Here is a 17,123-nt window from a genome sequence, read left to right on the forward strand (position 1 = left end):
TTACCTTTTAGTTTTGTTTACAATATATTTTGATATTTGTGTAGAGTCACATTTATCGCATTCCCCCTTTATGGTTTTTGTGTTAGTTTTTCTGTCGTGGAGGCCACACACTTTCCCCAGCAGACTGTCTCATGCCAGTGTTATTGGGTGGGTGGACAAGGCTTTCCCTTCATATTACCACCTCTTCCTCATGTGCTCTTATACATGGTCACTAAAAACACAAAAAAATTTGTGTCCTTACAAGTAATCAAAGAATGAGATAACATCAATGATGTCCATTTTTGACAATTTAATGGGTATTTTATAAAGAAATAAGATTATCCCCAATGTGGGTTAAGAGTTGGAGACATTTTGCCTAGAAGGAAAACTTTTGTGTCCCTTCAGAAAGCCTCAAAGTGAGCACATCCTTTGATCCCTCAACTTCTCATGTAGGAATTTATCTTAAGGAAACAGGTGACCTTAAGATTCATCTAAGGATACAACAAGACATTGATTGATATGATGGGGAAGGGGGAGGAGGAAGAGAAGAAATAATATATGTTCATTAGCCATGCCTCCAGCTAGGAAAGGTTCTGTGGCTGGGGGTGGGGGAGTAGTCTGCGGCACAAACTGTCTTTCTTTAGCCCTTTGTAATCACAAAGGTGGCCTTCAGGGAAGAGGGTGCCTCAAGTGCACTATGAGTGGGACCACAGAATAAGGAAGGGAAGGAGGGAAAATAACCCCTGGGAATACCTGTGCTGCTGGTCATTAAAAAAAGGGCCTTGTCAAGGTCATGACAGTTTGCAGGAAGAATGACCTTGACTTCTGATTTGTCACAAATTTATTTGGTCCAGGATTGCCACCTTCTGGACTTGCTGACTCACTTGCAGTAGGCACTTCCCTCTAGTTCCCATTCTTGCTGTTGCGTGGGGCCTTGTTCCAGCCCACGTCCTTTGCCTTGACCCTAGGTAGGAGGGTACACAGCTCAGGGGCCTCCCATGTGCCTCACCTGTGAGAAGAGTATCCCAGTGGTGAGCAAGGTGAGGACATAATCATGCCCAGGACCTAGATGCTTACCAGGAACCAGCTCCATGGCTTCAGCAAACAGCAGAACCACAAAGGGTTGGGACCAACACTTAGGAAACTGAAGTTCAGAGGAGAAAAGTTGCCCCTGGTCACATAAATTCACCCAAGTGGTAAATGTCAGGCTTTGGAACCAGACATTCAACTTAAGTGCAGGTTTTCCTCCATAAAGCACTATGTATGGTTCCCTGACCCCCACAGGGCTTGTTCTCAGAGCAGGGTCTACCCATCTTGCCCTTCCCTCCTCACAGTGACAGGACAGCAAGAAGGGTGTGATGCACTGTGCAGCTCTAGAGCAGTGGCTCTCAGTGGAGGTAGGACCTATTTTTAACACTTTTAACATTTGAGGTATAATTTATATATAGTAAAGTCTATTTATATTCTGCAATTCTATGAGTATGAGTTTTGACAAATACACACATGCATGTAACCACAGCCAGTCAATATAGAACAGCTGCATCATCCATGAAACTTCAGTTGTCATTCTGTGGTCAGCACCCCCGCCCCAGCTCCTGGCAACTACTGACCTTTTTCCTGGCCTTGTAGTTTTGTCTTTTCCAAAAGATTGTAGAAGTGGCATCATATAGTGCTATAGACTGAATGTTTATATTCCTCCCAAATGTATATGTTGCACTTTAATCCCTAATGTGATGATACTTGGTGGGGGGGGGGGGTTCTTTGGGAGGTGATCAAGCCCTTGAGGAGGAACATTCATGAGTGGGATTAGTTCTCCTATGAAAGGGACACCAGATGGTCCCCTTGGACCCTCTACCCTGTGAGGATACAGTGAGAAGATGGCTGTCTAGAATTCCAGAATCAGGCCCTCACCAGACACCAAGTATGCTGATGCCTTGACCTTGGACTTCTCAACCTCCAGAACTATGAGAAATAAACTTCAGTTGTTTAAAAGCCACCTAATCTGTTGTGTACCAACAATATGTAGCCTTTTCAGTCTGGCTTCTTTCACTTAACATAATGCATTTGAGAGTCATCTATGTTGTTGCCTATATCAGAAATTTATTTCTTTTTATTACTCAGTAGTAGTTCATTGTATGGACAGGACATAATGTACCTAACCAGTCACCAGTTAAAGGACATTTGGGTTGCTTCCAGTTTTTGGCAACTATTGGCAAGATTATTTTACGATAATATAAATTGGGAGGCATTCTATGAATTTGTCAGGTCAGTTTTGGTTATCATGATGTTTAGGGAGGGAACCCTACTGGCATGCAATGGGCCAGTGCCTTCTGACATTCAGCTAGTCCAGTAATGTCCCTCTTCCTCCAAGATTTTTAGATATTCTACATGTAAGTAATATATATATATATATCTGAACCTAGAATCTATATTTTATTTGTAAATGCAGAATATTTTTATAAATATATAGTATGCATTGAATTTTATACTACTGTAACTACTAAGTAAGTTGGGAAGACTGTGTTTTGTTGTAATTTTTACCATAAGTTATATAACATTTTAGAAAATCACATCACCTTTCATAACTCTTGTCAACTCAGCATGTGATATTTGAGTTGCCAACACAACATTCCTGTATTAGTCTGAATTCATAGTTGTCGTGTTCATGGTGATTCTACAGAAAGGTACAAATATCTGACCACTTCTTTATGTCTCTAGTTTAGTCACACTCACACAGTTGCATAATAAAATAGTTATTATTTTAATAGAAGTTACTTTCTTTTTAATATTCCTTTATCACTAGGGAGTTATGTAGATTTAAAGAAGAAATTAGTTTACATTTGAATTTTATTTCAAATAGAAAGGGAGTATTATAAAATATTTGTTATAGAAAGGGAGTGTTTATTCTAAAAGAGTTGAGAACCACAACTCTTTACTAGAGTCAGGTGGTCAGGACAGTGTATTTGGACAGGACCGTGTTCTGAATGAAAGGTTTAGGCTAGCAACTGGTGACTTCAGGAAAGTATTACAATATGTCCCAGAGCTTGCTGTGGCATAGGGCTCAGTTCCCTTAGCCATCCCCAGAGATAACTGGAAAAACAATTAGCTGATAAATATATATTGTGCACCTATTATGTACCAGCTAGTATCACTGTCCACAAGAAGAATTCTTCTGGTGGTGGGAAGGTAGGCATTCAGACAATACTTATACATACAAATAAATGAAAGTGGTAATTGCAGGTACTGATGAGTGCTAAGAAAATAAAACAGCTGACAGCTTTACCTAGGTGTAAAGGAAACCGCTCTCAGTTCAGACATGAATGATGACAAAGGCAGTGCTGCAAAGATCTAGGGGAAATGCTTTCCAACCACAGAGGAGAGCAAGGGTAAAGGTCCTGAGATGAGGGGCACATGAGGATGTTTTAGGGACAAAAAGACGAGGTGTCTAGAACATATAGACTATAAGGAAAATCAAGGGAGATGGAGTCAGAGAGGACAATATGGTCCAAATTATGCAGGGTCTTTTAGGCCATGGTTAGATGTTAGAATTTTACTATTTGCAGTGGGGAGGCTTTGGGATGTGTTAAACATGGGAATGATGGAATCTGAATTATCTTGAAAAGACCATACTGGCTGCCCTGCAGGGAGAGTAGAGGTAGAGACCAGGAAGCTAGTACAGAACTCCAAAGGAGAGGTGGTGGAGGCCTGGACCAGGGAAAGTGTGGACATGGTGACAAAGTGAGTTAGGGATGTATTTGTAGTTGAGCTGGTCAGGGCTTGTGGGTATGATACTTTTGGGAGGGTGAGGGAAAGAAAATAACTACCCGATTTTTAACCTGAGCAGTTGAGTGGGAAGTGGTTCCATTTACTGAGATGGGCAAGATTAATAAAGAAGGTATATTTGAGGGAGAATGCATGTGAAGATATCAGTTAGTAATTGGGTACATAAGGTCAGGTGAGAGATGTAGTCTGGAGACAAAATTTGGAAGTTATCAGCAGGAGAGGTTTTGGTTAAGATAATGGCAGTATAGTTTTTGGATCTTCCCAAATCCCCACATAAAACGACAATGAAATAGAAAACCAAAACACCATGAGCAACATTTAGAATAAAACTAAGTGAGGCAAGATGACAGTAGAGTAGGAGAATCTTTCTCACACCTCTTCCCAGACCCAAATTGGAAATAAAACTAACAAGGGGAAAAATCACCCAAAGTAAATTACCAAAGACTATGTGAAAAAGAGACTTCTAACCAAGGACAGCCAGAAACCAATGATAAGAAGGTTTCTAATAGGAAGGTGACTGATAGGGAGGGTAGGGACATGAGAGGGAATGGCCCCATTGCCACCAGTGGCAGGCTGAGGTTACGGCTCAGCTGTGGGCAGTACCCCCTGAGAAGAGAGAGGTCTGGACCTTAGACCTCTCATGGAGCAGTGCCAGTGCCGGAATCAGCCACCCACATAGCATCTAGCGGTGAAAGGTCACAGGGTTTTTGTCTGCTAGGGAGAGATGGAGCTTACTGGAGACAAAGCTACTATTTCTTTTTCTTAAAGAGGCCAAAACACAGGTTTTGTGTTCATAGCCACTCATCTTGAGCTCAGGTGAAGGAGAGATGGCACAGACTGAAGTCAAGCAAGGACAGCCTAGAGTGAGAGGCCTTGGGAAGAGATGTGGGGGAGCAGCTGTAGAGATATCCATGCCTAGACATACCTCAATACTGCATCAGACATCATAAATATACACTGTGGATCTCTTGTAGCTTCAAGCAGGCTGTGGGGACTAGAGGTGGATAGCACCTGACAGTGGCTTATACCAGCATCAGACAAATCAGAGCCATACCCAGAGAGAGAACCCAGCAGGCAAGCGCTAAATTCTCCTGAGACATACTCCATTTTGGGAGGGGGGTAGATTTTGACCAGTTTTTTTATTATTTTATTTTTTTGATTGTTAATAGTATTTTTCCATGACTATTTATACCCCGCCATAACCTCTCCCCCTGCAATCACTACACTGTTGTCCACATCCATGAGTCCTTTTTCTGTTTTTGCTCAATTCTTCCACCCCTTAACCCCTACCCCCAGAACTGTCACCCTGTTCTCTATCTATGAGTCTGTCTCTATTTTGCTTATTTTTCTTTTTCATAACCTTTATATTCTTTTTTATTTTTCTTCTACTTTTGTTGCTCTATTTTTTTCTTACCTCTTATTTCACTCTTACCTTTGCTTACTCCATTTTCCCCTTCTTTTTCTTTCTTATTTTTGTTATTCTTTCTCTTTCTTTGTCCCTTTTTCCCACTTCCCTTTTTCTAGTCTTTACTCATATTAGTTCTCTTCCTTTATTGCTAAATAATCACTTTTCTTTCCTGTGGTCTTCTTTTGGTTTTTATTCTTTCTCTTTCTTAACTATTCCATTTCTCTTTACACTTCTATTATTCTTTGCTCTTTTGTTGTTGATTTTGCTATTGTTGGGGTGTGGTTGCTTGTTCTGGTTTTGTTTTTTTGTGTTGATTTACTTTGTTCTGTCAGCACCTGTACAACAGTGTAGAACAGGGATGTCAAACTCATTTTCACCGAGGACACATCAGCTTCACAGTCACCTTCAAAGGGCCGAAATAATTTTAGGACTGTATATATGAAACTACTCCTTGACTGTTAAGGAGTTGAAATTACATTTGGCCCTTTGAAGGCACCCACGAGGCTGATGTGGCCTCAGTGAAAATGAGTTTGACACCCCTGGCATTGTAGAGGATGTGATGGGGGTTTAGCATCTCAGCCATCCAGTCAGCCATCCAGAGGGGAGATGCCACCAATGAAAAGGCTAACAACAAGCAGAACCCAAATACAAAAGGAGAGCCTACATATGCACACTAAGGACAGTCCTAGAAAAACCTAGCTCAGGAGATCAAGGAGACTGAACCACTGGGTCCCACAGGACTTTTACCACATAAGCACAGGTGGCAAACACAAGGCCCATGGACTGAATCCAGTTCTCCACCTTATTTTATCCCGCCCGGCATCTTTCTTTCTACCCAGCAGCAGTGCCAAGCTCTCGCTTAACTTTTAAGGAGTAATTACATTTATACAGTCCTAATATTATATTTAGCCCTTTGAAGGCAACCACGAGGCCAATGTGGCCCTGGTGAAAATGAGTTTGACATCCCTGACCTAAGACCACGCCACGATAAAAGGGAGTCAAAGCAGATCTATCTAATACATAGAGACAAACAAAAAGAGACAGCTAAAATGGAGAAACAAAGAAACAACCTGCATGTGGAAGAAAAGGAGGAATCCCCCCAAAAAGAGCTAAATAAAATTGAGGCAAGCAAGTTATCAGCCATAGAGTTTGAAGTAATAGTTATAAGGATGCTCAAAGAACTTAGTGGAAACTACATCAGCATAAAAAAGGACATAGAAACTATGAATGAGAACCAGTTGGGAATGAAGAATGCAATACCTGATATGAAGAATACACTAGAAGGAATTTAAAAAGAAGTTAGACAAAGCAGAGGATCAAATGAGCAATTTGGAAGACAAGATAGAAAAAAACACCCAGTCAGAGCAACACAGAGAAAAAAGACTTAAAAATAGGATGATTTAAGGGAGATTTGGACAACATGAAATGTAACAGTATTCATATCATAGAGCTACGAGAAGGAGAAGAAAGGAAGAAAGGAATACAAAAGGTTGTATGAAGAAATAATGACAGAAAAATACCCTAACATGGTGAAAGAAAAAGCCACACAAGTTCAGGAATCATAGAGTGTCCCAATCAAGATGAACCCAAAGATAACCACACCAAGACATACCACAAATTAAAATGGCAAAGTTTCAAGACAAAGAGAATCTTAAAGGCAGCAAGAGAAATAGTTAGTGTCCTACAAGGAAGCTCTGATTAGGCTATCCAGGGATTTCTCAACAGAAACTTTGCAGGCTAGAAGGGATTGGCATGAAGTATCCCTAGAAATGTAAAGCAAGGACCTACAACCAAGACTACACTATCCAGCAAGGCTTTCATTTAAAATAGAAGGTGAAATAAAGAGCTTCCCAGAGCAAAAAAAAAAAAAAAAAAAAAGGCTACAGGGTACATTTCCACCAAACCAGCATTGCAAGAGATGCTAAAGGGATCGCTTTAAGAAGAAGAAATACAGACTGGAACACAGGTTGAAAGAGAAAAAAAAATGACAATGAAAAAGTACCTATTGATAATAAACTTAAATGTAAATGGATTAAATGCTCTGGAAAAAAAGACATAATTAGCTGAGTAGATTAGGAAACAAAACCCACATATATGCTATCTACAAGAGACCCACCTCAGAACAAAAGATTTACATAGGCTGAAAGTGAAGGAATAGAAAGAGATAATCCATGTAAATGGGGACAGAAGAAAAACTTGGGTAGCAATACTTATATCTGACAAAATAGACATCAAAACAAAAGCCATAAAAGAGACAAAGAAGATCACTACATAATACTAAGGGATCGATCCAACAAAATGATATAACACTTGTAAACATATATGCACCCAATACAGGAGCACCTAAAATTATAAAGAAAATCTTGAAGAACTTAAGGAAGAAATAGACGGCAATACAGTCATTGTAGGGTACTTTAACATGGCATTTGTTAGGTTGCAGTGAGGTAAGGAGAGCAAGATTTATTAATGGGGAATAAGGGGAAAGTGCAGCCAACTGAGGGAGGTTAAGAGGAAAGTGGGGCCAACCAAGGGAGGTTGGGGAGCCAACCAAGGGAGGTTAGGAATTGTGGGGGAAAGTGGAGCCCATCATGGGAGGTTAGGACTTGGGAAAAGTGGAGCCAAACAAGAGAGGTTGGGACTTGTAGGGGAAAGTGGAGCTAACCAAGGGAGGTTGGGGAGCCAACCAAGGGAGGTTGGGACTTGTTTCGTTATTCTTAGATCAGGGTTTTTAAATGTAAAAATTTGCAGTTGGGGTATTAGAGTCTGATTGGCTAGAGCTGGTTGCTGAGTGAAAGCTGCATCCTGTTATGCCAGATAAGCCGATCCCAGACCCTAATCTTTCTGGGTAGGGTCTGCAGGCAGCTTCCCATGGTGCCATTTTCTCACCTGGTGATTTTCATTCCCCCTAGGCCTGCCTAGATCTAACAGCACTGTCACCAATGGATAGATCTTTCAGACAAAAAAATCAGCAAGGAAACAGCATCCTTAAACAACATACTAGATTAGATGGATTTAATTGACATTTACCAATGTTTCTTCTCAAAGCAGCAGAATACACATTCTTCTTAGGAGCACAGGATCATTCTGAAAGACAACAAGATAAGACACTAAGCAAGCCTTAACTAATGCAAGAAGATTTAAATTATATCAAGCTTCTTGGATCACAATAAATCAACTCAATTTTAAAAACCGTCAAAAACATTCAGATACATGGAGAATAAATACCATGTTTTTAAATACTGAACAGGGGTCATCAATCAGATCAAGGAAGAAATCAAAAAGTGCCTGGAAACAAATGAACACAAAACAACCCAAAACCTATGGAACACAGCAAAAGCAGTCCTGAAAGAGAAGTGCTTAGAATTACAGGCCTACCTAAAGATTAAAAAATCTCAAATAAATAACCTAAGCTTACACCTAAAAGAACTAGAAAAACAACAAGCAAAGCCCAGATTAAATAGAAGAAAGGAAACAATCAAGATCAGAGAAGAATTAAATGACATGAAGACAAAAACAATTCAAAAGACCAATGAATCCAGGAGCTGATTCTTTGAAAATATAAACATTAATTGAGGAAATTTATCCAGACTCATCAAGAAAAAAGGAGTAAGGACCCAAATAAATAAAATCAGAAATGAAAGAGGAGAAGTAACAACTGATACTACAGAAATGCAGAGGACTGTAAGAAAATACTATGAAAAAATATATGCCAAGAAAGTGGACAACCTGGGAGAAATGGATAAGTTTCTAGAAACATACAATCTTCCAAAACTGAATCAGGAAGAAGCAGAAAACCTGAATAGACTAATAACAACTACTGAAATTGAAGCAGGAATCAAAAAACTCCCAGCAAACAAAAGTCCTGGACCAGAGGACTTAACAGGTGAATTTTACCAATCATTCAAAGAAGAACTAACACCTATTTCTCTCAAACTCTACCAAAAAATCAAGAAGAGGGAAGACTTCCAAACTCTTTTTGACAACAAGAAATATTCTAATCACAAAACTAGGTAAAAACACAACCAAGAAAGAAAATTACAGGCCAGTATTTCTGATGAACATAGATACTAAAATTCTCAACAAAATACTAGCCAATTAGATACAACAATACCTAAAAAACATATACCATGATTAAGTGGAATTTATCCCAGCGATGCAAGGTCGGTACAATATTCACAAATCAATAAATGTTATACATCACAAAACAAAATGGACAAAATCACATGATCAAAGCAATAGATGCAGAAAAAGCATTTGATAAAATCCAGCACTCATTTGTGATAAAAACACTCAGCAGAGTGAGAATAGAGGGAGTATACCTCAACATAATAAAGGCTATATACAAAAATCTACTGCCAACATCATACTCAGGAGGCAAAAACTAAAAACATTTTCCTCAAGATCAGGAACAAGTCAGGGGTGTTCACTTTTACCACTCTTATTCAGACAAGAAGAAATAAAAGGCATCCAAATTGAAAAGGAGGAAGTAAAATTGTCATTATTTGTAGACGACATGATATTGTACATTAGAAAACCCCCCTGGCTGGCATAGCTCAGTGGATTGAGCGCAGGCTGCGAACCAAAGTGTCGCAGGTTCGATTCCCAGTCAGGGTACATGCGTGGGTTGCAGGCCATGACCCCCAGCAACCGCACATTGATGTTTCTCTCTCTCTCTCTCTCTCTTTCTCCCTCCCTTCCCTCTTTAAAAATAAATAATAAATAAAATCTTAAAAAAAAGAATGGGGAGAATGGACTCAGCCACGCTGAAGTCAGGTGGTCAGTCTGTGTAGATGCCAAGACCCACTGGGAGACGATGATGCTGGTCACAGAAGGCGGAGAGGGGTTTGTGGTGAAGGTTCAGGGCCTGCCGTGGTCTGGCTCAGTGGACGAAGTGCAGCGGTTCCCCGACTGCAAAATTCAAAATGGGTCTCAAGGTATTCATTTCATCTATACCAGAGAAGGCAGACCGAGTGGAGAGGCTTTTGTTGAACTCAAATAAGAAGAGGACGTCAAATTGGCCCTGAAAAAAGACAGAGAAACTATGGGACACAGATATGTTGAAGTATTCAAGTCAAACAATGTTGAAATGGATTGGGTGTTGAAGCATACTGGTCCAAATAGTCCTGACACGGCCAATGATGGCTTTGTGTGGCTTAGAGGACTCTCTTTTGGATGTAGCAAGGAAGAAATTGTTCAGTTCTTCTCAGGGTTGGAAATCGTGCCAAATGGGATAACATTGCCAGTGGACTTCCAGGGGAGGAGTACGGGGGAGGCCTTTGTGCAGTTTGCTTCACAGGAAATAGCTAAAAAGGCTCTAAAGAAATACAAGGAAAGAATAGGGCACAGGTATATTGAAATCTTTAAGAGCAGTCGAGCTGAAGTTAGAACTCACTATGATCCACCACGAAAGCTTATGACCATGCAGCGGCCAGGTCCCTATGACAGACCTGGGGCTGGCAGAGCGTATAACAGCATTGGCAGAGGAGCTGGCTTTGAAAGGATGAGGCGTGGTGCTTATGGTGGAGGTTATGGAGGTTATGATGATTACAATGGCTATAATGATGGCTATGGTTTTGAGTCAGATAGATTTGGAAGAGACCTCAATTATTGTTTTTCAGGAATGTCTGACCACAGATACGGGGATGGGGGCTCTACTTTCCAGAGCACAACTGGACACTGTACACATGCGGGGATTACCTTACAGAGCTACTGAAAAAGACATTTATAATTTTTTTTCACCACTCAACCTTGTGAGAGTACATATTGAAATTAGTCCTGATGGCAGAGTAACAGGTGAAGCAGATGTCGAGTTTGCAACTCATGAGATGCTGTGGCAGCTATGTTGAAAGACAAAGCAAATATGCAGCACAGATATGTAGAACTCTTCTTGAATTCTACAGCAGGAGCAAGCGGTGGTGCTTATGATAGCCAAATGATGGGAGGCATGGACTTGTCAAACCAGTCCAGTTATGGTGGCCCAGCCAACCAGCAGCTGAGTGGTGGTTATGGAGGCCGCTATGGTGGCCAGAGCAGCATGAGCTAATATGACCAAGTTTTACAGGAAAACTCCAGTGATTTTCAATCAAACATTCCATAGGCAGCCAAGGAGCAGTGAACAGCAGCGACTACAGTAACAGAAGCCATGCATCTGTGGGAGTGAACGGAATGGGAGGGATGTCTAGCATGTCCAGTATGAGTGGTGGATGGGGAATGTAATTGATCCTTGTCACTGACTCTTGGTCAATATTACTTTAATGGGGGAAAAAAACATGAAACAAATTTAACAGTTTTGCAATACTAGCCTGTGATTTATGCTTTGAGTGGAAATCAGGATTGTTTTAAACTTAAGGTTCAGTATTTTTTAACACAATTATCATCTAGGATGTAACAACTAAGTTGAGTAAACTATAACTGTTAAACAATTTCTAGCTTTTCTCAAGTTAGTTTCATTGTAGGGTATACTTAAGCAGTAAGTATATTTACGTTAAAGCAGTTGGATTATGTTAAATGTTGCTCTTATACCACATTACCCTGAACACTGTTTGGAAGCATGTTGGAAGACATACTTTTTTTTGTAAAACTCAATATAGGAGCTGTCTCAACAATTAAAAGTGAAACATTTGGAAAAAAGAAAAGAATGGGAAGAATGGAGATGCCATATGCAAAAATGTTTTAAACCTTTTTAAAATTACAATAGCTGATAATGACTTTAGTATTGCTACTGTTATTCTGAAACTGTTGTATGTATGATGTAAGGTGAGGCAAATAATTGGTGGTGTCATTCAATTTCTATCATTTCTGGGTTTTTGGAGAACTAGGATTCTCAGTACAAAAGAATGGAAAGAGAGAGGCAGTACAGAGGAGGCAAAGTAAAAACCCTGTAGACTTGAATATTTTATTTTAGAAATTTTGTATATATTTCATATTTATATGTTATATATTTTATTTTACATATAATGTATAGGATCTATCTATTATCTATCTGTGTATCTATGTATCTATCTCATTTTGCCACCTAGCTCTATTTACTAAAAAAGGCCTAGAAACTATGACCAAAGAATGCAGTCAGATTAACATTGTGTTATAATCATTCCCCACTGGAAAACAAAAAAAAAACAAAACAAAAAAACAGGGCTTTTTGGAGAAATGGCTGATCCCAGGTCTGGGCAGCAAATGTACAAAATGAGCCTGGAACAGGTCATAAGCCAACTTAAAGAGACTCTCACTGGCCAATGATGACAATTTGAGCTTTAATAAGGATAATGATTGCAGTAGATTGAAACCCATGTTTAAACACAGGTTTAATATGTTTGTATCCATGAGTTCATGATGACATTTGAAAAATTAATTGGCTATCATCTGAAGATGACAGGGAACTAATTTATTATCTTAAGAAAACAGGTAAATAAAAGGAAATTAGCATTTATCTTGTCGTTCCTCTATGAACTGTGCCCCTGGGTGCCCAAATAATAGATGAGGGGCAGCATCTCTGCATAAAATTATTTAGGGCGATATATAAAAGCTAAAATGCATCTATGGTCTAGATTTTAAACATTGGTCACCAGTAGTCGCTACTACTTAAAAAAGGGTAAAAGGCAGACTTTTCACAACTTCTGATAAAAGAGCACAGTATCACTTACACTGTAAGTGATGCACAGGTGGCAAACACAAGGCCCATGGGCCAGATCTGGCCCTTTGCCTTGTTTTATCCATCCCAGCACCTTGTTTCTACTCGGAGGCAGCACCGGGCTCCTTGCCCCTAGTTAGGGAGTACTTAATCCTTACATTCCTAAAATCATATTCGGCCCTTTGAAGGCAACCACATGATTGATATGGCCCCTGGCGAAAATGAGTTTGACACCCCTGACCTGCAGTCTTGGCTGAAGGTCAGAACCAGAGCTTGATCAAGCCTCTGTATCTAACTACCAATTTATAAAGATACAGAGACAGAGGAACATGCTGAACTGCACCAGGACAAACCAGAGTGCGCTAAACCCCACCAGGCAACTGAGCAGACAGATTTTAAGGAAAAGAAAGAATTTTTTTCCTTAAAAGAAAGGACAAATCTGTAATTTAAAAGAGAATTAAAAGACAAAGTTTTTAAAAATGAGCAAGACTAAACTACAGTGTGTAGGGATGCAGTTGTCTGATAAAACCATGAAAAGAAAAAAAAAGGGATGTGATGACTATGCCGTCAGGACAGTGATCAGTTTTGGAGGGAGGATGGGGCTGTGGTTGGGATGGGACAAGCAGACCTTCCGGGTGGCTGGCAAAGTTCCAAATCTTAACTTGGGTAGTTAATATGAGGTAAATACTAAGTTGTTTACGTGTTTTGTATGGTTTTCTATATCTGTGTTTTATTTAACAACAAACAGGTTAAAAAACATTCAAATCATTAATATATAAGTAGTATTTATAGCCATGGGAATGATGAGGTCACTTGAAAGTGTGTAGATAGGGTAGACAGCCCAAAATGGAATCTTGGGGACACCCCAACATTTGAAAGTCTGGTAAAAAGGAGAGATTGAGAAGGAGCAGCTATTGAGTCAGGAAAACAAAATGACAGATGTAGAAAAATAGATGAGAGATATCAAGGAAGTTTACAGAAGACAGCATTGCATGGTGGAGTCAGTGATATCACTGGCCAGCACTTTTGAGAGACTAACCAGTGAGGGCTCCCAGATGTGAAAGGGTGACTTCCATCAATATTGTCTTGGGCGGTGGAAATGAAAGCCCAGTAGCATAGGTTGAGGTGAAATGGAGACAGTGAGTAAAGACAAAATTCCAAGGGTGCTTTGAGTGGAATTACAGGGAAACAAGGGATGGGTCAAAAAAAAAAAAAAAAAAAAAGCCCTTGAAGTACCTTTGTACTGAGCAGGAAGGGAACCCTCCCTATCCTCATGACATGGGCACTTGGCTCAGAAGATGAGCTCCATAGCCTGTTCTGCTGAAGTCTGTTACCCTCCACCCCACAACTGGCCCTGCTCCTTGCCCTGCTCCAGCCACTGCAGGATGCTGAAGAGGTGAGGCAAGCAGGGCCTAAAAGGCAGGAGACTCCACACCTGTGGGCAACAACAGCTACTTGTTGAGAGAGGATGCTGTCAGATCAAAGAGCCATCAACCTTTGGAGAAAAGGATAGAGAGCAGATAGAGAACAGGATTTCTGTTTTCTATCTCCTGCCGCTTTGGCAAAGCAGAGAGAACCAGTTCTCCTGGTCTTGGTCATGTACTCCCTTCAGAGATCAGTCATGGGTCATTTCTCATGTCCTTGAGACAGGAAGGTCTGGTCCCTGACACAAAGCAGCTGGTGAGGAGTCAGCTCTGTCTTGTTCACATAGAGGAGCAGGGTGAGCCCTTTGTTCATTATAAGATCAAAGCCAAAAAGTCGGAGCAGAGAAGCTTTAACAATGGGTTGGACACCCTCCTCACAGCAGCCTGGCAAACTAAAAAAGCACTATAGCCCATGATCCACACCTGCCTGGGTCCTCCACCCCACATTGGCTTATTGAGGCAACTGACCTCCATGCTGCAGCACTCACCTTGCCCATGGACAGAGGTGTGGCAGGATGGCACAGTGATGGAGAGCCTCACTATCTGGGTATAGGTGGAGTAGCCACCTCACAGAACTACTGTAAGAGTGAAATGGGTTACTGGGCTCAAGTAGAACTTGCCACACAGGTGGGGCCAATTTTGGCTCATCTGGCCTCTTAACTCCCCGTAGGCTCTGCTTCACTTGCTCTCTGTCAGGAATTGGACATTTCTGGAGGTCTGAGCCCAAATGCAGAGCTGCAAAGTGGCATACCTGGATTGCTCACTGCCCAGGGGGGCTGTGAGGTGCAAGGGTCCCAGAGAAGATTATGTAGATGGGAAAACTGAGACCCATAGGGGGAGAGCTCCTTTTCTACTGCTTCTAGAGTTTTCTTTCTTTTACCTTTGTGCTCTGAGACAAAATGTTTAATGTTTATCTCATACACACACACACACACACACACACACACACACACACACACACGTTTATATGAACCAAAATTGCACATTGCTATGTGGGGCATTCTGGAGGATTAAATGGACTAATGGATTATGGATCTCTCTCTATCCTTTCTATCCTCAGGGTGTAATACTCAGCATCAGTCATATATATACCATTGTTTTCTAACATTTGAGCTGAATTTACACTGAACTGTTTAAATCACCCGCTTATCATATATCCAGAAATCAAATCTAAACCAAAGGTGATTTTTGCCGCTATAGACAGAATCACTAATAGGATCACACACAGACAAAACCCATTACCTGTGTCATATAGGACTGCACTCCAGCCAACTGACCTCACATGTTCTACAACCTTGTTTGCCAGAAAAGCCCATGTGGTAATCAAAGCCTGTATTTAACAAATGCAGATGGCTAGTTTGCAGGGCATTAAGAAATTGCGGTCTGAAGTACATGGACAACTGGCTGAACTTGTGCAGATCCAGCCACATGTCTGGCATCACAGAGGTGTAGCTTATCTTCTCCTCCCTTTTCTGTCAGCCTCAGGGAATTATATTAAAATGCTTGAGCCTGGCTGTCCTCTAGCCTCTATAACCTGCTACCCCTGAACGTCACAGTGGGTTGTAGTTAGGCCACTGTGAAAGTCATGTGCCATCCATACATCTGCTTTTGGTTTGATGAGCATGGGGATCCAGAACCTTCACAGTCAGCCTCTCACGTGGCAGTAGTTCTCAGGCTTTCCTCCACATTGAGGGGCAGAGCCCACAGCTGGAGTGAGGTAGGAACTGGGGCATCGCCCCAGGAATCTGCTGACCCCATATCATCTGCAGTGGCCTGATGGCCCTATCTCAGATGGAACTCGGGGAAGCATGGTTCAGCATGCACTCCACTCACATTGAGCCCCAGCAGGGAGAGTGAAGATAACCTGCCACAGAAGCAACCCAACAGTGCCTTGTGACGTGGGAAAATATTTTGGGGATCTTCCTGGGATCTTGGCCTCCCTGTATTGTTCCAGCTGTGTCTCAAGTGTTCCCATGAGCTGAGTCACTAGTAAGGGATGAGAATAGTGTCCCCTTCTTTCACCAGTCAGTCCCCTTCCTGCGATGCCTCAGTTACTGTATTTGTAAAGCATAGTGAACTCTCACCCTCTCCTTGCCATGCACTTTTCAAGAGGTTGGATTTGGGGCCATCTTCTGTGTCCCCCTCAAATGACCATGGAGATGGCATCTCCCTTTGGTTTTATATGAACCCAAAGGTTGAGACTGAACTGAATTGAATACCAATGGAAAAACTAATTCTCCCATGAAATGACTACAGAAGCACTTTGCAGTGACAGAGTCTTATAAACACTTCCTAGGAATACCTACATGATTTTCAGAGGGAGAGGGAGAGGTTCCTGTCACCCCCAGCCCCATATTTCTGTGTATTCCAGCTGGGCCCATGGCCTAGCCACCTGAGGGAGACGGATCCTCTGAGAGCAGTGGCTGTGTGTAATGTGGGGGCCCAGGTGCTCGGCTCCAGGCCCCACTGCTGCATTCTCCTCCTCTTTGGAATATCTAGCCTGAGATTTACCAGATGCCAGGTGTCATTCTCTGCATCTGCACCATGTGCTATTCAGATCATCCCCTATTACAGCTGAGGAATTAGGAGACACAGAGAAGTTAGGAATCTGACCCCAGGCTTCACAGGTAAAAGCAGGCAGAATGTGTGGTATACTCTTAACCATTGTGAAATCCTGCCTTTCCACAAAAACCAACATGCAGACTTCCCTCCTCAGGCAGCTTTCTGTCCATGTGAATGCTACAGAGGGGAGCTTAACCATTCAGGTCAGATATAAAGTGCCTCTTTTCTCATGGATATCAGTGTGCATGCATGTGCCCATGCATGCACATGTATAGACACACTAACTCCAGTAGGTGGTCATTACCTCACTCTTCAGTCATTCATTCAAACCACCAGAACC

General features: G+C 41.4%; 1 protein-coding gene and 1 pseudogene across 1 annotated transcript in view; both read left to right on the plus strand.

Moving 5' to 3' along the window:
- GRIK4 (glutamate ionotropic receptor kainate type subunit 4) overlaps positions 1-17,123 on the plus strand; it is a 508,786-nt gene that overhangs the window by 274,721 nt on the left and 216,942 nt on the right. The window lies entirely within an intron of this gene.
- LOC123832582 lies at positions 9,984-11,356 on the plus strand (annotated as a pseudogene).

Source organism: Phyllostomus hastatus, unplaced genomic scaffold (genome assembly GCF_019186645.2).
Source record: "Phyllostomus hastatus isolate PE091 unplaced genomic scaffold, TTU_PhHast_1.1 phas_scaffold_193, whole genome shotgun sequence".
Lineage (NCBI taxonomy): Eukaryota > Metazoa > Chordata > Mammalia > Chiroptera > Phyllostomidae > Phyllostomus > Phyllostomus hastatus.